This window comes from Erinaceus europaeus, chromosome 14 (genome assembly GCF_950295315.1).
Source record: "Erinaceus europaeus chromosome 14, mEriEur2.1, whole genome shotgun sequence".
NCBI classification, from domain to species: domain Eukaryota; kingdom Metazoa; phylum Chordata; class Mammalia; order Eulipotyphla; family Erinaceidae; genus Erinaceus; species Erinaceus europaeus.
Window position 1 is genome coordinate 83,849,627 of NC_080175.1, and position 26,940 is coordinate 83,876,566.

Genomic DNA, 26,940 nt, shown 5'->3' on the forward strand with positions numbered 1-26,940 from the left:
TTAACCATGGGAAAAATAATCATAGGTTTGTTAATTGTTATTCGTTCATATTTTTATTATGAAAAGGATTTTTAACTTGCATAAAATAAAATAGTAGCACATAACTATATGACTCAATATGATAATTGCTAGTCAGGTGGCTACTGAGGACTTCAAAGGTCATTAGCAAATTTTTTTTTCTAGAGCACTGCTCAGTTCTGGCTTATGGTGATGCTGGCAATTGAATCTGGGACCTTGGAGCCTCAGGCTTCAGGAAAGCCTTTTGTATAACCATCATACTACAGTGGTACTACACACTGAAGTAAAACCATGCTGGATCTATTCTGAATTAAATAAGAAAGTGTTTGAAATGAATTAACATATTTTTACCTTTTTAACAAGATGACAATTTTTTAAAATTATAAGGCTCACATTCTATTTTAATATAATACATCATTATTACAACATAACAGCAGTAGTATAGAATATATATATATATACATATACATGTACATATCCCAGAAAAAGTTGTCATGACTTTTTTGACAAATCATATATATGTGTGTGAATAAATAAAAATATATAAATATGTATTTGTTCAATGGTAACTAGTTAATGACTCATCTTTTTTCATTTACAGCTAATTCACTTTAGAAATTTTCTTTTTTTTTTCCTTTTTTCACAGAGCACTGTTGAGTTTTGGCTTAGGGTTGTATGTGTGTGTGTGTGTGTGTGTGTGTGTGTATGTGTGGGGGGGTGTTGATTAAACCTTTTTATCTTGAAGCCTAAGGTATAAAGTCTGTTTGCATAACCTTTATGCTCTCTTCCCCATCCACACTTTAGATATTTTTATGGTTATTCAGGGAATTAGTCCTGCATTTGACACAGACTACTTGTTAGTCGTTACTTTATCCATTATTCTACTTTTAAACTGAAGCATTTGTTGTTGTTGTTGTGTTCCAGTTTCACAGTCTAATAATTATTTGAAACTATCCCTGAGATTTTCTGAGTTTGATAAGTTATTAATGAATTCGTTCCTTTCCTTTATAGACTATTAATGTAACTGAGAGAGGTTCTTGGAGCAAATTTCCCATCTACTAAGTAAATGGACTCATTTGTAAGATATTATTGCACATTGTTGGAAAATCCTTATTAACTGAGGAAGTAAAGGAGTTACTGCTTACTTGGGTAGGCTTCTTATATGTTTATGCAAAATACCATTATTCTCATAAAATATGTTTCAAAAATTGTTATACAATAAGCAATGAACATGTTTACTGAATATTTGCCATGCAAATCATGTCTGTCTGTCTGTCTGTCTGTCTGTCTGTCTGTCTATCTATCTATCTATCTATCTGTCTATCTACCTACTGCATCTATGAGCACACATATATTCACAACAGTTTACTCTTTACTACTGCTACTTAGTAGTTTTTGATTGGGAAAGAGAGAGGGAGGAATACATTTGGTTCTGGACATACTATACCTGAAGTGTTAGTGACAGAGTAAAACAGAAATGCTTAGGAATTGACAGTGGGAAAATATTTATGTATTTACAGTTGCATCTTCTTGAATTAAAGAGGAAAATTTTTTTTTCCTAAAAACTCCTTTTATAGCAATGTAATACTTTGGGGAAATATTTAAAATTTAATTTATGGACATATTTCTATGTAATTTTTTCTCTTTGATTTTTCAATAATTTATTGGATAGGACAACACAAATACAATAAGTTAAAAATAGATAAATTGAACTCTGTGGAAATTTAGAAACTTTGTATATCAAAGGACACAGTCAACAAGATACCCACAGGATAAGCAATTTGTATCCAAAATGAATACAGAACTCCTACAACTCAATTTTATTTCAATGAAATTAATCTATATTTTAGCATATAGATGTGCATTGCAAATTTTATAAGCCAATAACAGAATCTATTTATATGCTTTTAAATTTAACTACAAATTTGGTCTTAACATTTCTATCTTGGAAAAGGCTTTATCACAGGAAATGCTTTATTACAGAAAATATGGAGAGATTTTACCTGAGGTCAAAATTTAAGGAAAACATTGGCTGTTTTGTCAGCTTCTTTAATAAGTGCCATCAACCTCTAGAAGTAGTTTAGATAGAAATAGTGATGAGTATTTGTTGATAGTCTTCTGTGTGCTCTGTTGTTTCACATCCACTTTTTCCATGTCCTGTGAAGCTAATTTGTAGGGATTACGTCCTTGCCCCCTGCCCCCTGTTTGGTAGAGGTCAGTGGGGAAAACCAAAAGTGCTTACTAAGTAGGAGGATGGCGTTTTGGATACACCCCCCCCACACACACACACACACTTTATTCTATTCCTGTTGCTGTCTACCCAGCTCCCCTGTCTGTTTTTATCACTACTCCTTCCTCTGCAGACAAAGGAAATGCCATCACTCCTCTTAAAAGGACATTATTTCTTCTGAGTTTTCCACCTTTGTTCAAACACATAAAAATTGCCCTCAAGCAGATTGGAAAATGCAATCTGGTCTTAGAGATCCTGCAAGTGTGGGTTTCCAACTCCGAATCTTGAAGTTAAAATTTTAGTTTGACCCTGGAAATTTCAGTGTTCTAATCTTAGTAGCTGGGTGTTTATTTGGGGGAGGTGGGGGCGGCCAGCACGTTATTAGACTCCGATCCATTGAACAAGGCCAAGAGAACAAGAATGTTCTCACATTCCTTTCCATTTAAATAGTACAAGATATCCTTCAATTGAGTGAAATATAGAACTGAGATTCCAGAAAATAATTGAAAACTAAACAGTTCTTCAAGGTATACTGGAAATTAAACTAAAGAATGAGGTGACAGCTGCAGCCCTGAAGTCAATGCATTTGGACTTGACTTTAAATTGACACCATAGTCACATTTGGTCTCAAGTCTCTTGCAACAGCACTAAATCCTGGTGCACTTAAGAGCTTCAGGTTTCTAATAAGCGTTTTCTTCAAAGCAGTGGCTTGATTCACCCTGTGATTTTTGACAAGTGCATATAAAAGGATAAGTGTTTGCCAAAGCCTTTCTTTAGCCACAAAAAGGAGAGGTTTGTTTGAGGAAAGTCAAGTTGTACTAACTGGCTTTCACTGGGAAGATGAAAGGAATGACTGGACTTCCTGTTACTCTCTTGTTGTTGTTTGTATCCTTCATCTCTTTTAATCAACGTGAAAGAACTTTGTTGCATTGTGAAAGTAGTGCAATTTGAGAAAGTGATTTAGAGCTCTCTAACTAGATTCACAGCTAATAACTTTGTATTTGTCTGTAGTGTCAAAGACCAGATTTATGGGAGATGATTAACAGGGGCAAGAACTCTTGGCATGGAAAGATGGTCAGGAGATTATTTTTCAAATGGATTTATCCATGCAGATTCTTAATATGTTCTGGAAATTTACAAAGAAACAGCAAGAAAGTTTGTGAAGGGTTATTTTTGTCTAGTCAGAATGTAGCACTGAAACATGATTGTGATAGAAGCTTAACATGTAAACATAATTTTTATACAAACGTGAATCAAAACCAGTGATTTCAAATTGAAAGTTGTTCTAATAATTTATATTATATAGTGTACAGTGCTTACATTCACATTCAACCTTATTGCTGGATACTAATTTCCCAGTGATATTTTATCCTTAATACAAGGTTGTTAAGAGATGAATGACTGAATTGGCTGCATTTTAAAAATTTTGAGTTCTTAAAATGTTTTGGCAGTCTTGTAATGATACTTGTATCCTGAAAAAAGATTATCATCCTGTGCTTTTTAAAAATTTTCAGTATGGAAATTAGCTATATAGGTGTTCATATTTCAAATAAAGGAAATCTCAGTTTTCTTATGTTGTAATCCTTGAGGTAAAAGGGAAGTATGGTATTATATTTGTGTTCTCAAACTGAAATCTGCCTTCATTCAGAGGCAAGAAAGCAGAGAACACCATTTATATTCTGTCTTTTTTTGATTGTGTATTGAGTCTTATTTTTTCATTTTTTTTTCTGGGCCATTAGGACTATCATGGGGGCTTGGGGCCTGCATAACTCCACCACTATTTCATGGTGGCTATTTGTTGTTGTTAGAAAGTGAAAAACAGAGAGATAGAAATAGAAGATTATATATATGTATATATATATATATATATATGCAAATTTATTTATTGGGGGATTAATGGTTTACAGTTGACGGTACAATACAATAGTTTGTACGTGTGTAGCATTTCCCAGTTTTCCTCATAACTATTCAACCCATACTAGGTCCTCCTCTGCTATCATATTCTAGGACCTGAATCCTTCCCCCTACTCTTTTACTTTGGTGCAATACATAAACTCCAGCCCAAGATCTGCTTATTGTTTTCCCTTCTGATCTTGTTTGTCAACTTCTGTCTGCGTGAGATCATCCCCTATTCATTGTTTTGTTTCTGACTTAACTCACTTAACATGATTTCTTCAAGCTCCATCTAAGATGAGGTATAAAAGGTGAAGTCACCATTTTAAATAGCTGCATAGTATTCCATTGTATATATATATATATATATCACAGCTTTCTCAGCCACTCATTTGTTGTTAGACACCAGGGTCGTTTCCAGGTTTTGGCTATTACAAATTGTGCTGCTATGAACATAGATGTACACAAATCTCTTTGCAGGAGTATGGTCAGTTCCTTAGGATATATCCCCAGGAGAGGAATTGGAGGGTCATAGGGTAGGTCCATTTCTAACCTTCTGAGAGTTCTCCAGACTGCTCTCCACAGGGGGTAGACCACCCTATATTTCCACCAACAGTGCAGGAGGGTTCCTTTGTCCCCATAACCTCTCCAGCATTTGTTGTCGCTACCTTTTCTGATGTATGGCATTCTCACAGGAGTGAATTGGTTGGTATCTCCTTGTTGTCTTTGTTTGCATTTCTCTGACAATCAGTGACTTGTGGCATTTTTCCATTTGTTTCTCGGCCTTTTGGATCTCTTCTATGGTGAATATTCTGTTCATATCCTCTCTCCACTTTTGGAGGGGGTCATTTGTTTTCTTGTTGCTGAGTCTGATGATGTCTTTGTATATTTTGGTTATTAGCCCCTAGAGAGATATTTGAAGCACTCTTCCACTATTCACTAAGCTCTTCCCTACAAGTGGGGACATCTTAGTGCATATTAACATGTGCACTCTATTGGGTATGTCACCATTCAGCTCCTATATTCTTTTTCTCCTCTTTTTTAATCCTATAAATTTTCTTTTCTTTTCTTTTTTTTTGCTTCTTTTTTATTATTATTTTTTTTTACTCTTTAACAATATATACATGCAATTAAACTGAGCTTATTTCCCAGTTTATGGGACATGCTCAGCACTGCTCTCAACATGGTCCTTTCCTATTTTACTCACTGATGCATTTCCTTTATTCCCACTGTTCACAACTTTTGTCCATACAACAGTTACCACAATGTGTAACTTTCTGTTCTTATGAAATAGGTACTGCTGTTTCAAACACATTTTCAAAATCTCTGCAAATGAATTTTGGAATGTATCCACCAGTCTAGCAATTTTCACTTTGAAATATGTATGAAGTTTGTTTTGTGGCTGCGTATAATTTAGTCAGTATCCTGTGTATCACCTAGCAAGTCTTCAGTGGTGTTACTCATAATCTTTGCAAGTTTCTGTTCCACATACAAACTACATGATCTCTTTGGGCCTATGTGAGGAGGAGCTCTTTGACAAGTAAATATGAATAAGGTAGCTGCATTTGTAGGATATTTATATCCTGAATTTAAATAACTGTTACTATGCTGCTTTCTAAACATCTGTACTAATTCATGTTCCTACTTGAAGTTCCAGTAGGTTTTCATATTTCAAAAAACTTTCTATCATATTATCTAGTTTTTGAATTTTTTATTGATACACAATTGTATTGTTCCATTTTTTAATGTGATGCCAGGGATCCAGCTCAGAGTCACCTCCCTGTCCCAATTTCACATGTTTTGAGACAGGAGACAGTACAGTGGTTATGCAAAAGGTTTTCATGCTTGTGAGGTTCTGAAGTCTCAGGTTCAATATATCACACCATCATAAGCCAGAGCTGAGCAATGCTCTAGTAAAAACAAACGAACAAACAAATGAATGAACAAATAAATTCTATAGGGAAAGGTACTGGATATTTGAGGTTGGAAAAATACTCATTTGGGTAGTATGCTGTTTTGACGTGTGTGTGTCACTCAGGTTTGAGTCCACTGCATAGGAAAAAGCTTCCATTTTATGATATCTCTCTCTCTCTCCTTCCTTCCTTCCTTCCTTCCTTCCTTCCTTCCTTCCTTCCTTCCTTCCTTCCTCCCTCCCTCCCTCCCTCCCTTCTTTCTTTCTTTCTTTCTTTCTCCCCCACCTCTCTACCTCTCTCTATCTGAAAGTCAGCCTGGAGTGGTGAAGAATCTGTGATGACAAAAATATATAATAAATAAATCAATACATGTTTTGGTTATGGATGCTTGTGGGTCTCCCACATCAGCCGGCCTGTGCGACTCTTTTCTCTGTATCTGCTAGAATGCCTTTCCCAGCTTTTACAGGGCATTGGCAATTTTCCATTTATTTTCTCAGTACAGTCTAGGTACTAGAACTTTGGCAGTTATAGACATTGAAAATTTAATAGAATCTTTCCGTTTTTTCTGGTCTTCATTGATGAGGTCCTTATTTGTCTTGATATATTTTATTTATTTATTTGTTTGTTCGTTTATTTGTTTATTGTACCAGAGCACTGCTCAGCTTTGGTTTATTGGTGGTGCTTGGGATTAAACCTGGGATTTGGGAGCCTCAAGCATAAATTGTTTTGCATAACAATTATGCTATCTCCCCAGCCCATTATGTCCTTCCTTAAGTAATGAGTCATACCTATTATTTTGTTTATGCCATTTAAGGGTTTAGGATGCCATTTTCTACTAGTATGTCCTAATAACAGCTATTAGTAAGTTGTGTTTCACATTACTTATTATTTACTTTACAATTTCACACTACATATTTTAGCACTTAATATACCTGGAGTCTGCATATATATATATGTTCCTCATTAAAATTTTTTTTTATTTATAAAAAGGAAACATTGACTAAATGATAGGATAAGACAGGTACAACTTCACATAATTCCCACCACCAGAACTCTGTATCCCATCCCCTCCCTGGATAGCTTTCCTATTCTTTTCCTATTCTAACCCTCTGGGAGTATGGACCCAAGGTCATTGTGGGATGCAGAAGGTGGAAGTTCTGGCTTCTGTAATTGCTTCCCCGCTGAAGATGGGTATTGACAGGTTGATCCATACTCCCAGCCTGTCTCTTTCTTTCCCTAGTGGGGAAGGGCTCTGAGGAAGCAGAGCTCCAGGACATATTGGTGGGGTTGTCTGTCCAGAGAAGTCTGGTCAGCATCCTGCTAGCATCTGGAACATGGTAGCTGAAAAGAGAGTTAACATACAAAGCCAAACAAATTGTTGACCAATCATGGACCTAAAGGCTGGAATAGTGTAGGTGAAGAGTTGAGGGGGGTCTCTGTTTTGTAGATAGCTCGTAGGCATATTTTAGTTATATTCTAAAGGGCCTGTGACTATACTAGTGTTTTTGTTTTGTTTTGTTTTGTTTTGTTTTGTTTTGTTTTTGCCTGAGCCTGAAATATGACATGCAGGTGGATCCTAATTATTGTCTGGGGAGATGATGTCATGGCTGGCAGAAGGACCAGAAAACTGGACCAGGGAGGAGAGTAGCTCCCTAATATGGAAAATGTGTATAAATATTGTTGATTGTAAATCCCATCGATTTGATGTGATCTGGGGCCCATATTCAGCTTAGGACCCTATGTTACCTCTGCATCCCTGTAGATCTGAGCTCACATTCTGTGGTCATGAGTAGAAACATTCTAAACTGCCCCAACATCAGGACCCATCTTCCTCAGGTGTAGCATAGAGTATATTGTCCAGCCTCACTTTGAGGATGGAACATTCTTTACCATTGTTGATGCAAGTTGAGGGCAAGGTCCTATGGGGGCCTACAAAGGGGTCTATTTTGTTGTTCCTGATAGAGGTGACTGGTAACAATGGAGAGAGGGGTTTATTCTAGATCTAGGCCCATCATGTCTGTTTGGAAATCTCAGGACTCCCCGTTTAGGCCCCCAGCTGATGGGGTGGCCTTGAAGTGACTAAAGAGTCATAGTTAAAGTATGCCAGTCTCTTGCCCTCATTCAGCTTTTGCAGTCTTTACTTTGATGAGGTTAGTTTTGGACTGAGTAAGAGAGCTGTAATAGGAAGTAGGTGAGGAGGGTATCTAAGTGTAAGTAGACACTATTTCATTATGAAATTTATACAGACTATTGTGTATTTTTGCTTTCAGGTATACATTTTGCCCTAATTTATGGATACATGTGAACATATGCTCTATTTTACGGGACCCGGTAAATAACCACATAGTCACCTAAGTGAGGCGTTTTCTAGAAACCTTCCACAGAACAGTGGTGATGAGGTTTCCCCTTCAGCATTCAGAATGAAAATCACTGTGTAAAATACTGAAAACTTAAGATACTCAAGTTTGTTCTTTTTCACTTATTTAAAGGTCTCTTAAGTTCTTAGCTAAACATGATTGGATCTCATTATGAGTCTGAAATAGTTCTGTGAGAAGAAGAAATGGCAACTATACAAAGCATAGTTGTGTCTGTGTGTACTTTGGTATACAAATACACAACATTCTCATCTAAATATACATTACTAATGTTTTACTATAAAATCTAGGATTTCTCCACACATTTGGTTAACCATATGTCTTTGATCTAGTCTTAAAGCACTGATTCTTAAAGGGCGTGAAAAATATAATTAAACTGAAAATTTAGACTAACTTTTCAATGCATTTTGAATTCTCAGGAGGTTCTAATCCAGTTTACAAAATGTTTCCACATGTACAGTCTAGTTTCAGATCAATTTTTACATGTACTTAAATTCTGATGCTAAAATTACAAAAATAAAATGTTTATATTCTTTGTTAGAGTTGTAATGCCATCTTGAAGCTATTAAGAGCAGTGGTAGTCTGAAAATTCACATTTGTGCTCTAAATTAGTGGTAGCAAATTTTTTAAAAATATAGACCCCATGCATTTTCTTAGAGATATTTAAATTAACTGTTTAAATTTTGATCATGTCTTTGTAGATGAACTGCACTGTGAATGACAGAACTACAACATGGAGATGGTATACCATATTTGTAGTTTTAGGCTCGATGCCTTTGTTTCTAATTATTTGATTCTGCATGTTTTCTAGATTTATTAGTTCTTTTAGTTAAGGGCATGCCAGACTCTTTAGGATGAAGACTCAGCTTAAGTGGACATGTGAACTTGGTAATAAAAGCACTAGTAATTTCAATCTGTTCTCTTCCTCTAGTGAGTAAAGTTCACTATCAGTAGTGGTTATAAATCAGACTGGAAAATATAGTCACTAAATAGTGCAGCAAGGCATTTCTTATTTGCCTTTGAACATCTAGAAATTTGTCTAAAAGATAAGTTGGTAAAATACCTTTAGCAGGGAATAATGATGTAGATAGAAGAAAGGACATTTGGGGCTAGGTGTTGGCACACCTGGCTAAGTGCACACATCACAGTGCATAAGGACTCAGGTTCAAGCCTCTGGTCCCTTCCTGCAGGAGGAAAGCTTCACAAGTGGTGAAGCACGATAGAAGGTCTCTCTCGGGAGTCGGGCTGTAGCGCAGCGGGTTAAGCGCAGGTGGCGCAAAGCACAAGGACCGGCATAAGGATCCCGGTTCGAACCCCGGCTCCCCACCTGCAGGGGAGTGGCTTCACAGGCGGTGAAGCAGGTCTGCAGGTGTCTATCTTTCTCTCCTCCTCTCTGCCTTCCCCTCCTCTCTCCATTTCTCTCTGTCCTATCCAACAATGACAACAACAATAATAACTACAACAATAAAACAACAAGGGCAACAAAAGGGAATAAATAAAGAAAATAAATATTAAAAAAAAAAAATTTAAAAAAAAAAAAAAAAAAAAAAAAAAAAGAAGGTCTCTCTCTCTGTCTTTTTCTCTCCCTACCTAAAAATATATATATTTAAAAAATAAGAGAAAGAATAGTTTGAGTTAAGGAGACAATAGCCTCAACAAAATCTAAGCACATTATTTTATTATGGCACGGACATGTTTGCTCTGCCCTACTCTGTGACATATAAAGTGTAACTATGGACCATGTAAATAATGTTTACAAATTAAATCTTTGAATTACAAATCCAAAAGTGGAACAACTTAAAAGTTGAATATCATAACTTATTTAACTACTAGTAGTCCATGCCTTACAAAAGGGATTTTCTAGCATTCTATCAGTTCTTTATAGCCTCCCTTCCTTCCTTCCATTTCTCTCTCTCTATTTCTACCATTTTTCATTTGAGATGAATAGTGGTTTACAGGATGTTAAGACTGCAGGGTATAATTCCACACCGCACCCATCACCAAAGTTCTGTGTCCCCATCTTCCCAACAAAAATCATCACTTTATATATAATAATGAAAACTTTTAATAGTAAATTCACAACCATAGTGTGCATATTTTAAAGTGAAATCCACTGCAAGTGTCTCCATATAACTTTTCTTTCTTTCTTTTTTTTTTCAAGGACTATTTATAGTCTATTGCGTTGAGAGTCAATCTAAAGACCTGTTTTCCCAGGAAAATTCCAAATATAACCAAGGTAAGTGGAAATATGTTGCAAAATTACTTAGGCATATTGAGCAAGGTTTAAGTGTTTACTTGTCAGTGTATTATGAGTCACCTGCACAATGATTTGCAAGGACTTAGACACAGCTGTCTCCCATAGATTGGTTAAAGGTATTGAAGGAAATAAGCTTCACAGGTGGTAACCTAGTGGTGGAGCTTCTCATCTATGAGAAATTGTTAGGAGAGAGAAAAAAAGTTCTTATCAGCAGGTGAGGCAACTAGCCTAGTGGTAAAAATTTTCTTTAGCAAGAAAAAAAGAAGTCTCAGGATTGAATCCAACTAGACAGACTTTAATTTTAAAATAATTTTCATTAGTGATGTCATAGTCATTTAAAAGATCATGAGATAATAAGGGTATAACTTTATATCACTCCCTTTACCAAAGATTTTGTACTCCATGCCTCTCCAGCATTAACCACCATAGTTCTCCCATTGGATATATATATATATATATATATATATATATATATATATATATATATATATTGTTTGTTTGTTTTGTTTTGCCTTTTCAAGTTCAAAAAATTTTTTTCCATATGTCTGTTGGCCTTTTCAATGTCTTCTTTGGTGAATATTCTGTTCATATCTCCTCCATATTTTTTGGATGGGGTCATTTGTATTTTTGTTGCTGGTGTGGTGAACTCTTTATATGTTTTGCTTATTAGCCTTTATTATGTTCTCCCATTTAGTAAAGAGTCTCTTTATTTGGGTGGTGGATTCTTTTGTTGTGCAGGAGATTTTTAATTTGATGTAGTCCAGTTGTTTTATTTTTGTTTTAATCTTCCTTATAATTTGATTTGTATCATTGAAGATGCCCATAAAAATTAGGAGGAAAAGAGTTCTGTCAATGTTTTCCTTTAAGTATTTGATAGTTTCTGGGCTAACATCCAAGTTCTTGATCCACTTAGAGTTTACTTTTATGTATGGTAAAATGTAGTGGTTCAGTTTAATTTTGCACATTTCAACCCAATTTTCCCAACACTGCCCTTTTCCATTTAGTAGGTTGGACTCCCTTGTCAAAAATTAGATATCCATAGGTGTGTAGGCTTATTTCTGGGTTTGTCTCTTTTCCTAGTGGGGTAGGGGAGATGGGGTTCCAGGACACATTGATGAGGTCATCTGCCCAGGGAAGTCAGGATGGTGTCATGGTATCATCTGCAACTTGATGGGTGAAAAGCATTAAGATATAAAGCAGAATAAAGTGTTTAATAATCAGGAACCTAAAGGCATTTACAGAGCATATGATATTTGGTGTCTTTATGCTGGAAGAAGCTAGGAAGTTTATTTTAGGTATATTCCAAGAGGTCTGATTTTTAACTATTTTTTGCCTGAGCTTGATAGCTAACATGCAAGTGTCCTGAAAGTATTGTCTGGGGAGATAGTGTCAGAGTTGGGAATAGGACCAGAAAGCTGGATCAGGGCTGAAAGGAGATCTTAAATATAGGAAAAGTATATAAATACCATTAACAGTAAACCCCACTGATGTGAGTAGAGCCCACGTCTACTGTATTTTGCACAGGAACCTGTGTAAACTCTACGTTTATCTTACTATCTCTTTCTGTCTCTCACTCTTTATTTTAAAAAAGCCACTAAGAATGGTGGAGTCATGCAGGCACTGAATTTGGTGATAATCTTACTGTCAGAAATGAATGTATAAATAGAATGAGTTAAGTAAATACTTAAGCCTTTATTTTTTATTTTACTTCAGCAAAGCTAAAATTAACATGGTCATAGCTAGGAACACTCTAGGCTGCACTCATTTCAGGACCAGTCTTCCTTGAGTGGCAGAGTATGTTGACCCAGCCTCCCTTCGGAGAGTGGGACAATTTCTACCACTGTTGTTCTACATCGAGGGCAAGGTCCTGTAGAGGCCCACAAGAGGGTTTGTGATGTTCCTGATGGAGATGCAGTGAGGGTGGAGAGAGGGATCTACCTAGAGAGTATCGTGCTAAGTGAAATTAGGCTGACAAAGACAAACATACGATTTCACTCATGTGAAAGACATCAGAAGGCATGGCAGACTGAAAGAATAAGTTAACTGGGTAAAAGGAGTTGCTTGAATGCAAAGGACAAAAAGCAGATTCTTGGTGTTGAAAGTGATGTAGTATTGAGTATGATATGATTGAGTAGAATTGAATATAATCCGTCTAGTGGAAATTTATACAAGTCCAGAAAACAGTATTACTTCAATAACATGTGTCAAAAGAGAAATTAAATTGAGTTTTTCTTAAACTCAGAATTTTTCTCTTGTTGTGAGTAGAGAGAAGGCCTCTGAGTACTTACCATATCTGAGTGCACAATGGATCTGTGTTTGACATAGATTATAAATCATAATAGTGGGAATCGGGAGGTGACTCAGCAGCAGAACACATCCCTTGAATATGTGAGGCCCTACGTTTGATCCCCAGTATCACATAAAATGACAGAGTGGTTTTCTCTCAATAAAGAAAACAATTCATTGGTTGGGCAGTCCTGAACTCTGTAGAGTACACATATATCATTCACAAGGAATCATATTCTAGGCACCAAGCCCCAGTGATTATTCTGGTGGCAATAGAAAGAGAATTAAATAAATCAGAAAAATAAAATGAAGATCATAACAATCGTGTCTAACAAACACTTCTATGCTTCTCATACTTCCATTTAAGGAAATGTCCTAGATGTATTTTATGTAGAGCAAGTCACCTTAATCTCACAACAATCCTATTATGTGGAAGCATAGAGAACTTCACTAATTTGCAAAAATAGGGTAACTGTGGTCAGGGTATTGGCTGAAAGGTTAGAGGGCAGAATTTACATGTTTTAGATTCTTGTTCAATCCCTAACACTTCCTATGCCACTGCAGTAATGTTCTGTCTCTGACACAATAAACAAATCTTAAAAAGAAAAGGAAGGTAGTCGGGCAGTTTCGCAGTAGGTTAAGCGCAGGTGGCGCAAAGCACAGGGACCGGCATAAGGATCCTGGCTCAAGCTCCCGGCTCCCCACCTGCAGGGGAGTCGCTTCACAGGCGGTGAAGCAGGTCTGCAGGTGTCTGTCTTTCTCTACCCCTCTCTGTCTTCTCCTCTCTCCATTTCTTTCGGTCCTATGCAACAAAAACGACATAAATAACAACAACAATAATAACTACAACATCAGTAGAAAACCACAACAACAAAAAAAGGGCATAAAAAGGGTATAAAAGGGCAACAAAAGAGAAAATAAATAAATATTTTAAAAAAAGGAAGAGAAAAAAGATAAGAAAAAGAAAGAAAAGAAATCAGGATTCAGGCTTGGGACTTGTTATCTTAACAATATATTAAAGTTTCCAATGAACAGTGCTGAAAAATTATAACATAGAGAATATATGCTGAGAGTTAAAGGGAGAGCAGGTTTTGAGCTATGTGTTCAGCAATGATAGTCCTGACCCTACCCACAAAAAGTCACCATGTAAAGGATTTACTCTGTTTTCCATCTCTTCATTTTGTAAGCATTTTTTTTTTTTTTGGCAAGGCCTATGTTAGGCAGCATGATGTCACAGGATGAAAGATACACTCAAGGAAGGCACAACTAGAGGGGAGATAGTGAAAATAAATAATTGTAATGAAGACAGGTCATTTTAGGAGTCACAAAGGAGTTACAGTATTTCTCTAACATAAAATCTGAAAGGAAATAGTCTTTTTCAAGGTATGGACAGATGGTTTACCTTCTTTCATGTCTGAATTAAAAAATCAGGATAATAAATATCATAATTTAGCTTTTAATATTAGCAGAGAATTGAAATTGAACCCTTGGATCCTACAGAAAACAGTTCTTTGGAACATACTCAAGTCCTCTCCATGTTTTCATTTGGGGAATTCTTTACCCTTTATTATCCACACACCTGAACTTTCATGCCATTCAGAAATGTAGACATGGGTAATTACACATAAAACTAAACACTTATTCTTAAGTAAATTGCTTTCTGATGGAGAAAGGATATTTTTACGGTCTGTTCTAGTTATCATTTATTGGACTGAAAGATAAGTAATATGCTTTGCTTTGTGGAAGATGAGTTATAATATTTCGATATTCCTTTAACCTCCTACTTTCTTCTTCCCTTTTAACTTGCTTGCTTTTCTTCCTGTTTCTTCCCTCCCTCATCTCCATTCTTTTCATTTTCTCCTCTTTCATTTCTTCTCTTTCTCCTCCATTTTCTTTCTTCCTCACTCTTTCCCTTCTACCTCTCCTCTCATCATCTTTTCTCTCTTTTATATAGGAAATTCAACACTTTACTATAATCTACTTATCATCAGGTTAAAAATTATTGAGTCATTGGACTATTGATTCAATAAACAGGTACTGATCAATCAAATAAAATTGAGTTTTGCCTTGCAAATTCTGTTGTTAACTTATATAATATTTGGTGAAATGTAATTTATGCTTTAAAATTTATGAATTACATAGAAACAATTGAAATTTAATAAGAACCTTCTATAATGTTATGGTAAAATAATCATTCACAAGTTGTGATTAATATCTGGCTTAACATTATGACATATAAATATCATTTTATACTTAAATAAGTTAAATAATTTATAGTATTGAATTAAATTAACATAAGGAGGCATTTCCATAAACATTACATAAGAATAAATCATTTTATTATATAAAATATTTAAATATCCTTTGTGAAATATTTTCATCATAACAATAAGTTAAAAAAAACATCATTTGAAACAAAAACAGAAACCAACTGAATTATCTTACTTGGATAATTGCCAACCTGCATACAATGTAAGTATGAATACTTACTCATAAATTTTTCTGACTATAAACTTTAAATGAACCCAAGTATATTAATTACATTGATATTTTTAAATGAGATGCCCCTACTACTATTACATCCATATGTTCTGGCTATAATTGGAAAAAATTAAATTTAGTATTTACAAGAATTTAGGCTTCCCAAACAGCTGTTCCCAAGGCATATGTCCCCTCTGGGCCTATATACTCAAATGTCCCAGAGTATATTCCAGTTACTGATTCCAGAAAGGATGAGGTGCACTGTAAACTGATAGTTATAGAAAAGGTCCAGGTTACAAAGGCTTTACAGATAATTTTATGAATCATTTTAAGGTATAAAAATCTTGAATTGCTCATACATATGCCAGCACATCAATTCCCACAAAATCAAATGCAAAGATAATGCAATCTAAATCACATATTTGCATACAATGGAAAAATCTACAGCTAATGTGCAGTTTAGTACAATTGCCATGGGACTGAATAATGCTGATAGTATTTCCTTTTTTGCTTGTCTGGAACTGTATGGGTTTTTTTTTATTTATATAGACATGTACATTATAAGGCTCAGCTGGCACGATAGATTAAGAATTATATGCCCCAATGATAACACTAAAATAAAATTAGTACACAGAAATAAGAAGAATCATGAGCCCAATTTAATAGCGAGTCTGGAATGTGTATCTCTATGCAGTTGCTTCCTTCCTTCTTAATGTTTTAATATTTGAACTGAAATGTTAATATTTCAAATAGCATTTAGAAAGCAAAGATATATCTGTCTAAATTAAGTGACATAATAAATGACCTGGCTATTTTTTGAGTTTTTAATTTTAGGTAAACAGGTAATCCCACCAAGCATATGTTTTTTTTTTTTTTTTTTTTTTGCCTCCAGGGTTAGGGTTATTGCTGGGGCTTGGTATCTGCCAATACACATCCACTGCTCCCGGAGCCTATTTTACCCATTTTTTTTGCCCTTGTTTGGTTATTGTAGTTGTTATTGTTGCCATAGCTGCTGTTGTTGTTGAATAGGACAGAAATGGAGAGAGGAGAGGAAGACAGAGGGGGGGATAGAAAGACAGACACCTGCAGACCTGCTTCACTGCCGGTGAAGCGACTTCCCTGCAAGTGGGGAGCCAGGGGCTCGAACCAGGATCCTTATGTTGGTCCTTATGCTTTGCGCCATATGCGCTTAACCCGCTGTGCTACCTACTGCCCAGTCCCCGCATCTGTTCTTTTTTTTTTTTTTTTTAAATTTTTTATTTAAGAAAGGATTAATGAACAAAAACATAAGGTAGGAGGGGTACAACTCCACACAATTCCCACCACCCAATCTCCATAACCCAGCCCCTCCCATGATAGCTTTCCCATTCTCTAGCCCTCTGGGAGCATGGACCCAGGGTCCTTGAGGGTTGCAGAAGGTAGAAGGTCTGGCTTCTGTAATTGCTTCCCGCTGAACAATCTGTTCTTTTTTAATGACGATTAAGAATTCCTGTCTAGGCTGGAGGTATTAATTGACCTGTCAACGACCATGTCCAGCAGAGAAGCACTTACAGAAGCCAGAACTCTCACCTTCTTCACCCCTTAAAGATCTATGGTGCATATTCCCAGAGGGATAAAGAATAGGGAAACTTCCAATGGAGGGGATAGGGTTTGGAATTCTGATAGCGGGAAATGTATGAAATTGTATCCTCCTAAAATTTCCAAAAAAAAAAAAAAATTCTGCCTGATATATATATATATATGTAAAAATATATATACATATATAATCTTGACTTATAAGACTATAAATTGTTTTAGTAATACAATTTCACACTTCTTCAATATATCATGCTATACTATACCCACTACAAAGGTACTAATATCCCTTCACCAGTGCCATTGGGTCCCTGTATCTTATGCCCAACCCTCTTTAGTAATCTTAGTTCTGTAGTCTTAGTTCATGGTGGACATCATCTTTTGAAATTGGATGGTAAGGCGTCTAAGAAGAGTAAAAAAATATGACGCTTTCATTTTGAAATTTGTTCATTGGACAGTATACAGCCAATGTCATTTTGATGGTCATGTAACTCTGATATTGACAGATATATTTTTTGTAACAAAACTTCTATGAGTAAACTTGTTAAATAATGTAAGGTAAAGGATATGCATGCCTGAATGGATGCTTTGATTTTTCACTCTCCCATCCCATTCCATGCATTTGTACACTGGCAAAGATTGAATACAACTACCTGCCATACATTCTATTTTAGAAAATGCAGAACCCTCCAAGAACCCCCTAGATCATAGTTCCATTAAATCTTAAATCAAATGTATATTCTATCAAATTATTTTGAAAAACCATAGCTTTGCTAAACAATTTTTAAATCAAACATCTTCATATTCAGAGACCATTGATCTTATTGCTATAGTCACATGTATTAGATAAAAACAGAGGAGAAATTTTTGTGTTCAGTAATCAGTGGCTGCACACTGAGCTAAAAACTACAAAGACCCTTGCAAATAATTAAACATCCTAATTCTGGATAGTCTTTGATTAATATTCTGGAAGGCAAAACACTTCGAGAATCTTGAAATGTGACACTGTGATAACATTGCTGCTGATCTTTCATTGTTCTAGCTAGAGATTAATGATCTCCCTTCCTCCTATAATATCCGTTTAGTGTCTTATAAATTGGATCCAGCTATTAGCACTATTCATCTATTTCCTGTGAAGATGGTCTAAGCTTTTCCTACTTGAGTGTTAGATTTAGTATCCCTTTTTCATTTCCTTCTTAGTGAAATACACATACTTCTAAATTGCTTTATTGTAATATCTTTCCCTCACAACCTCACACCTCTAGCCCGGGGCACTCACACTATACACACACTTACATATTATTCAAAAGATGGTAGCCTTCTTTCCTGGCTACTTTGTACAAATACATACTGTATTTGTTCAAGTTAAAAAAAATGTATCACAAAACGTGGGAAGGATTTATTATAGGCCAGTGGAGAGTTCACAATAGCTATAAAACAGACTTTTGTGCCTGAGGCTCCAAGATCTAAGGTTCAATTCCTGGCACACCATAAACCAGAGCTGAGCAGTGCTCTGGTGAAAGAAAAAAAGATTAATCATCATTATTGAATCTGTGCCTCTGGATGCTGAACTTCATAAGTGTTTCCAATTTTTTTCTGGCCTCTTATATAGGACAGAATGGATACAGTGACTTGGAATGAGGTGGAGTCTGGTATTTCTCTTATTGTTAGTGAACTTATTGTTAGTGAAAAAAAAATTAGAATGTTAGATGCTGGTTAACATGTTTCCCCTGAGGGTAGACCTCATTAAGAAAAACTTGAATATCCTGGCATTTTAACTGCTTCCTCTGTGCTTCACTACACCAAAGGATTTTATTATTATTATTTATTATTTATTTTTAAAAGGAGACATTAACAAAACCATAGGATAAAAGTGTACAACTCCACACAATTCCCACCACCAGATCTCTGTATCCCATCCCCTCCCCTGATAGCTTTCCTATTCTTTATCTCTCTGGGAGCATGGACCCAAGGTCATTGTGAGATGCAGAAGGTGGAAGGTCTGGCTTCTGTAACTGCTTCCCCGCTGAACATGGTCGATCCATACTCCCAGCCTGCCTCTCTTTATTAGGCTGGGGCTCTGTGGAAGTGGAGCTCCAAGAGAAAGATAGGAGGAGAGACAGAAAGAACCAGACATCACTCTGGTACATGACCTGTCATGACTTTTATGGCAACACATGTTGACAAGAGAGTGAAATTTACTGGGCTTTAGGGGGCTATCTTTGGATTTTGGACAAGTGTTGGGGGTCCAGAAAGGCTAGAAGCTGCTTGAGTTCAATTTTGTTTTCTTACATTTATTCCAGAAGTCATGGAATTGAGTTGATACCACACAGGGCATTAGACAATCAACGCAGTTAAGTGATTCTTACAGTTCAGAGACATCTTGAAGAATTTATGTGTATCCACAGTGACTGGAAATATGCAGGTGATTACCCCAGCAGTTTTAACCTGGCAGTAATGAGCCAGGGGTCTTTGGCTATGGAGCCAAATAATTGTAGTGGTCTTCAGGTTAATTCTGAACCCTGATGGGTCAGCCAAATTATAGACAGGGAAAATGATCAAAATAAAGGAAGAAGTTGGCTTATTTGGTGTTATAATTTATACCCTTAATTAAAATGAATAGCTAATGTTCCTAGGCAGCTCTTCTTTCTGAGCTTCAGTTGTAACAGAAGCTATGTGGTTTTTTTTTTGTTTGTTTGTTTGTTTTGCTACTATCCAATATCCTTTGACTTTATCAGCTTCTTTTTTAAAATTTATTTTTTATTTAAGGAAGGATAAATTAACAAATCCATAGGGTAGGAGGGGTACAACTCCACACAATTCCCACCACCCAATCTCCATAACCCACCCCCTCCCCTGATAGCTTTCCCATTCTCTATCCCTCTGGGATCATGGACCTAGGGTCATTGTGGGTTGCAGAAGGTAGAAGGTCTGGCTTCTGTAATTGCTTCCCCGCTGAACATGGGCGTTGACTGGTCGGTCCATACTCCCAGTCTGCCTCTCTCTTTCCCTAGTAGGGTGGGTCTCTGGGGAAGCCAAGCTCCAAGGCACATTGATGGGGTCTTCAGTCCAGGGAAGCGTGGCCAGCATCCTGATGGCATCTGGAACCTGGTGACTGAAAAGAGAGTTAATATACGAAGCCAAACAAATTGTTGAGCAATCATGGACCCAAAGCTTGGAATAGTGGAGAGGAAGTGTTAGGGGGCTACTCACTGCAAACTCTAGTGTACTTCTGCTTTCAGGTATATACTTTGCAGTAGTTTATGGATACGTGTGAACATGTGCTCTCTCTCACAGAAACTGGTGTATATCTAGGTTTTGGGTCTTTGTTAGAAAGTGAGCCACCTGGGATGGAATTAGAGAATACTATGAAAGGAAAGGTCTCACCCGAGTAATGAAGCTGAAGGGTTGTCATTCCACATGTGAAGTCTCTGGACCCAGTCTGAGCTGAAGCTTTATCAGCTTCTTAAGACATAATGAACTGTGTTTAAAGAGCTGGAACTAGGAGTCAGAATGAATGCATTTAGATATTGGTTCTAATATTACTATGTACTTTGGGTAAATTATTTAATGTCTGTGTCACTATTATCTCATTTAGAAAGTGGGTAAGGTAATAACATGTTCTGTGAGGCTTTACACAAGCTAAAATATTAAGGTACTTAGAGTAGCCCTCATCTGGCCTATCAGGAAGATTTAATAAATGGCAGCTATTGCTACTGTTGGGGCTTAGGATAGGCTATTGAAGTTCTGCCAAAGTGGCAATTTATTATTTTGTATTAGAATTACTGAAAAGACAACAGATTAAGAAATTATACTCTAAACTTCTGTCTCCAAAAAAGTAGAAAATACTTTGTATGCTAAGGGCCTTCTTTCAGAAGGAAAGGGGAACTTTTCATTGCCATTTTCAGGGCCATTTTTCTGTGTAAAGAAACTCTGCTTAGCACACCTAAATTTGTGTTGAAATCAAACTTTTCAAGAATTTATTTTTTTAGTGAGTTCACATTCTATTCACAACATACCTCCTCTCTCTCTCTCTCTCTCTCTTTCTCTCCATATATCTATGTGTGTGTACACATTTTTACTTTTATATTTGCCACCAGGGTTATTTCCGGGGCTCAGTGCCTACACTATGAATCTATCATGCTCTTAGAGGTCATTTTTTCCTTTTCTTTCCTTCTTTCTTTCTTTTTAACTTTTATTAAGTAGGACAGGGAGAAATTGAGAGGAGAGTGAGGGATAGAGAAGCAGAGAGAAGACAGTTACAGACCTGCTTCACAGTGAAGCTCTAACACCCCCCTCACCCTGCTGGAGGGGAACACAGACTTGAACCCAGGTCCTTGAACTTGATAATTTGTATGCTCAACTGGATGCTCCAACACCCAGCCTCCATCCCTCCTATGTTTTTGTGACATCGCAACAGGAATGAAATGTATTTTTCCTCTTAATCTGTCTTGTATCAGTTTAACTCTATTCTTAGCTCAGAGAAAGCTGTTTTTTTCCTCTCCAACATTATTATTTAAAGTTAGTGGTGATTCTGCAAGATGAGATACTATAATTATCCACTCCAAATGTAAAGTTTTAGTTTGCGACTAGTGAGAATGTCATCAAGCCCAGTGAAATGGAAAATAGCCCATGACAGGAAATCCTTCTTATGTTTAGGTCATAAAATTTTAAATAAACAAAATTTAGAAACCCTTAGATTTGCTCAACTCTTAGTTGACCTAGAGCTCTTGGACACCAAATTTCGAACATCATTACTTTTCCTTAGTTTTCTTGTTTACCATTAAAAGTTTATTGACTAATTTTCCATTTCATTTTTAGAGAAATACATACTTAGAAATGTGTCCTTGAGCTGTGATTCCCCAGAGCCCCGCCCTACTAGGGAAAGAGAGGCAGGCTGGGAGTATGGATCGACCTGTCAACACCCATGTTCAGCGGGGAAGCATTTACGGAAACCAGACCTTCCACCTTCTGCATCCCAAAATGACCTTGGATCCATACTCTCAGAGGGTTAAAGAATAGGAAAGCAATCACGGGAGGGGATGGGATACGGACATCTGGTGGTGGGAATTGTGTGGCGTTGTACCCCTCTTATCCTATGGTTTTATCAGTATTTCCTTTTTATAAATAAATAAAAAAAGAAATAAAAAATAGTCTTACCCTGTAATTTTAGGTTCCTATTCTATTAAGTACTTTCTCTTATATGGCACCAAGTCATGTTAAGATACTACAAGAAAAATATTGTCTATTATTATAGTATTATTATCTTGTGAAACTGCTGTTTAATTTAAACAATGAATTGCATTTTTTTTGTTTGAAATTCCATAAGACAAACTTGGCTAGATGACTCAAGTTTGTGTAATTCTATTTTTTCAAAGATTTAATTACTGTGCTTTGAGAATAGAAGTATGCTCCATGTTTCTGAAGTGAGTCAATCATCCTAATATTTTTGGTTCCAGATTGTAGAAAATAAGATACAAAAGGAATGTGTTATCTTTTCTCAGCTAAAGCTTAGTAAAACATTAGAGATAACATTGAGAGCTGATTTGGTTGTGCAAACAGTTTGTGTGTGTTATTGTATTTACTTTTAGAATGGTTTTATCAAAGGGAAAAAGAGTATCTTTCCCTCTTATTGAACTTAGAAGTAAGCAAACCATATATGTAAATTTAGAATAATTTATATATTAGGATTTCATGATGATACACCTGTTTGAGTGCACAAGGCACCATCTAAGGAACTGAGTTCATGCCCTTGGACCCCACGTGCAGAGAGAGAGCTTCATGAGCAGTAAAGCAGTGCTTCACGTGTCTCTTGGTCTTCCTCCCTCTTTATCTCTCCCTTCCTTCTCAGTTTATCTCTGTCCTATCAAAATTAAAGGAAAAATAATGACCTCCAGGAGTGTCAAATTAGTTGCGTAGGCAGTTATCTAAATCTGAGCAATAACTCTGGTGACAATGAAAAAAAATGAATGACATGTATTGATATTACAGATAGATCTTTACGTTGTTAGTCTCAAGATAAAATGCGAGAAAACTACTGGGAAAAAATGAAAATGTTGCTCATTTTTGAAATTTAGAAGATATGTCATACACTTCATTGACTACCAAAGAGACTATTTAAAATTTTATACAATAATGGGAAAAAGAATTTGACTCTCTCATTTACTTCAGTTATTTATATTGAATACATACAGCATTTTTTCATTTGAAAGTGATTTCTAAGGTCAGAGTCTGAAAGATTCTTTGTCTTCTTATGATAACACAACATTTAAAGCTCTAACAAATCACGTTAATGGTAATTCAATTAAATTTCAATGTGAGAGAGTTTGTAGATCGTGCCCAAACTTTCATTTTAGAGGATGAACTTGTAGTGGTTGCTATGTATAAGAATATTTCCTTAATTGATTACATAAAAAGGAATTAAACTGCTCAGAGTCTATCTTTTCCAAGCTACATAAACATTTCCCTTCAAGTGATTACTTTTATGAACCTTTTGTTGCCAATTCATATAGAAAACCTAATAACTAATTCACTAGAAGTGAAGTGGGAGTTAAATAAATGGACTTTAATAGCCATAAATGCATAAAATTTTCACCAGGGGAGATTCATTCAGTCTTCATCAGATAGAAATATGTCTCAATTAGCCATAACACTGAAGTGAGGAACGATGTCACAAGATCAAAATGCCTGGGAAAGAAAATTACAAACTTTACCACAAAAGTACTAACTTCCTGGGCTCTAGTTTCAGCAATAAGGGAATATCACATTGACTCTGTGGAAGAGCCGCCAACAATGTAAAACACTGACCCAGATTTTTTTTTTTTTAGTTTATAAAATTCTGGAAAAATTAAACTCCGCTGGCACAATTCAGTGTATTAGAAGCATAAGCACAATTCTTTGATAATTTTTTCCTTGCTGAATTAATTCCCTAACTGTATAAATAAGAAAAAAATCCTTTAAAAGTATTAGAAAGAAAGGAGCCTATGGAAAAAATTCCTGGTAGTAATAACTTGTTTCCTTCATGTCATTAGTTGAAGCAATCCCCCCTTTCTCAGGAGTGGCTTTTACTTTTTTCATTTATATCCTAAAAATGAAATTCCCATGGACTGACAAGGACCAATCACTTAACTCAATAAGATTGTAAATTAGGTTCAGTAAGGCATCTTTTCCATCAATTACAGCTTTACATCTAAAGACACTAAACCACAGTCATCTGTGCTCTTTTTAAAAAAAACAAATGTAACAGACTATTTAAATTTGGTGAAAACTAGAAACCCCAAGATTAATTTCCAGAGTTCTACATTTAAAAATACCTAGTAACTTTGGATTTTTTCACCATTTGATTTGATTTATTCTATCTGAGCAATGTCTTTGCTGAATTTAGAAAGTAGAAAGAATATAATGTAGCAAATTAGAGGATTTGGTTCTAATTTTTTTCTATGCACTTTTTAATATTCTTCAGTACATTTAGTTTCCAAAGGATTAGTTGTCTTCAGTAAAAGAAAGAAGAGATTGAAGAATATGATTTATTTATTTATTTTATTATTTTTTAAAATTTATTTCTTTATTGGGGAATTAATGTTTTACATTCAACAGTAAATACAATAGTTTGTTCATGCATAACATTCCCCAGTTTCCCACTTAACAATACAACCCCCACTATGTCATTTATCATCTTTCATGGACCTGTATTCTCCTCACCCACCCACCCCAGAGTCTTTTACTTTAGTGCGATATGCCAATTACATTTCAGGTTCCACTTGTGTTTTCGTTTCTGATCTTGTTTTTCAACTTCTGCCTGAGAGTGAGATCATCCCATATTCATCCTTCTGTTTCTGACTTATTTCACATAACATGAATTTTTCAAGATCCATCTAAGATCAGCTGAAAACGATGAAGCCACCATTTTTTAATTTTTACTTTCACCTCTTAGATTTGTAGCTGCTGTGATCTGGGCCAATACTGAGACGATCTGTTTTAAGATATTATGAAGCTATAGAACAGAACTGCATTCTGTATATTAGCAGTTCTGCTACATACTTTACAAATAGCACACAGGTCATATTACTTATATTTCACTTACAAAAGTAGAAATACAATTATGTAATTAATTAAAAAATTTGCAACGGATTCCTACTATATTCCAAACATTGTGTTACTGTCTTAATGAAACAAAATAGGCATACATTCAGATTGTAATTTGTTGAAGGTAGAGACAAGAAAAAATTTTGAAATAAGTCTGCATTTGGGCAAGAACAATTTGGTTAGAAGAAAGAGCTAAGCAAAGTGTTTTTAATATAGAAAGAAATATATTATGTTTATACCACAACAAGGAACTCAGCATGACTGGATTGTACATGTAAGAACAATAGAATGTGTAAATGAATGATTTCACCAATGACCCCAATACTTTATATTTTCATGACCTTAGAAAGTCTTTGTTAATATTGACCATTTGGCAAAAGGCCACAATTTGGACAATGACAAGGAGGCAAGATTGATTTAAAGGGGTTATTGAAAATCTTTTCCCCTTCTCTTCTGTTATTGCCAACGGGAAATCCAGGCTATCCTAAACATGGAAGAAAGTCTGTGCATTTTAAAGCTTTGGCACAGTCACCCAAGGCCACTATCACCCCTCCAGTCCACCAGCTGATAGAGGACACAACAGAATTGACAGTTAGGTACATGACAATGCATAAAGCGTTGTTCCTATGCAAAATTGAGGTGATATGCTTCAGAGCAAGTCAAAAGTAAATTCTTTTTTTTTCAGTTTTTTTTTTTTTAATTTAAGAAAGGATGAATGAACAAAACCATAGGGTAGGAGGGGTACAACTCCACACAATTCCCACCACCCAATCTCCATATCCCATCCCCTCCCCTGATAGCTTTCCCATTCTCTAGCCCTCTGGGAGCATGGACCCAGGGTCATTGTGGGATGCAGAAGGTGGAAGGTCTGGCTTCTGTAATTGCTTCCCCACTGAACATGGGCATTGACTGGTCAGTCCATACTCCCAGTCTGCCTCTCTCTTTCCCTAGTAGGGTGGGTCTCTGGAGACGTGGAGCTCCAGGACACATTGGTGGGGTCTTTAGTCCAGGGAAGCCTGGCCAGCATCCTGATAGCATCTGAAACCTGGTGACTGAGTAATGAAGCTGAAGGGTAGTCATTCCATATGTGAAGTCTCTGGACACAGTCTGAGCTGAAGCATGTTGAGGTGGCAATCGTTGTGTTGATTAGGTTGCGATCAGCAGATGCAATATTATTTGATATGGATTGGGCGAGGCATACGGGAAAATGGGCCCTATCCAAGGGTTCCAGAACTGGGGGAAGTAGAGGCTCTATAGTGGAGATGTGAGGTTCCTGCTGTCTTAGGGTTCAAAAAGACAATAGATAGTTAATATTATCATCACATTATTTGGTAATTGGGTTAACTTTGAAAAGTCCTTTTGTTATGGTTTGCTGTACAGTACCCAGTGTCTTGTATATAGCTGTGCTATTGGTTGCTTCTGATCTACTTGGTCTAGGTTTTTGAGAGAGTCCTCATATCAAATACACAGCCTATATATTAAAAAGACTCAGTCTGTGTTTTAAAAAATTCGAGACATACAATTAATTTTCCCCCTCTCATATTAATTAACTAGTGATTTATATGATTATATTTTACTAGGAGTGTACATAAACACCATTCCCACCACCAAAAGACTGTGACCCATCCCTCTCACCCACTCCCACCCCCCACTGGCCCAGGAAGCTGCATGTCTACCCCTCACCACAGGGTTTTTACTTTGGTGCCCTACTTACAATTTGGTCAGGTCCTGCTTTTAGTTTCCTTTTCAGATCTTCTTCCTCAACTTCTGTTGATGAGTGGGATCATCCCATACTCATCTTTATCTTTCTGACTTAGCTCACTTAAC

At 36.1% G+C, this 26,940-nt stretch overlaps 1 long non-coding RNA gene across 2 annotated transcripts in view; it reads left to right on the plus strand.

Moving 5' to 3' along the window:
• Positions 1-2,943: 2,943 nt before the first annotated feature.
• LOC132532681 (uncharacterized) overlaps positions 2,944-26,940 on the plus strand; it is a 54,377-nt gene continuing 30,380 nt past the window's right edge. Inside the window, exons 1-3 of one of the 2 annotated variants that reach the window (XR_009544588.1) lie at positions 2,944-3,040; positions 9,131-9,171; positions 10,591-10,665. This is a non-coding gene — a long non-coding RNA (uncharacterized LOC132532681). Of the gene's footprint in view, positions 3,130-9,130; positions 9,172-10,590; positions 10,666-26,940 lie in introns of both variants that reach the window. The other variant, XR_009544587.1, reaches the window with a different exon arrangement.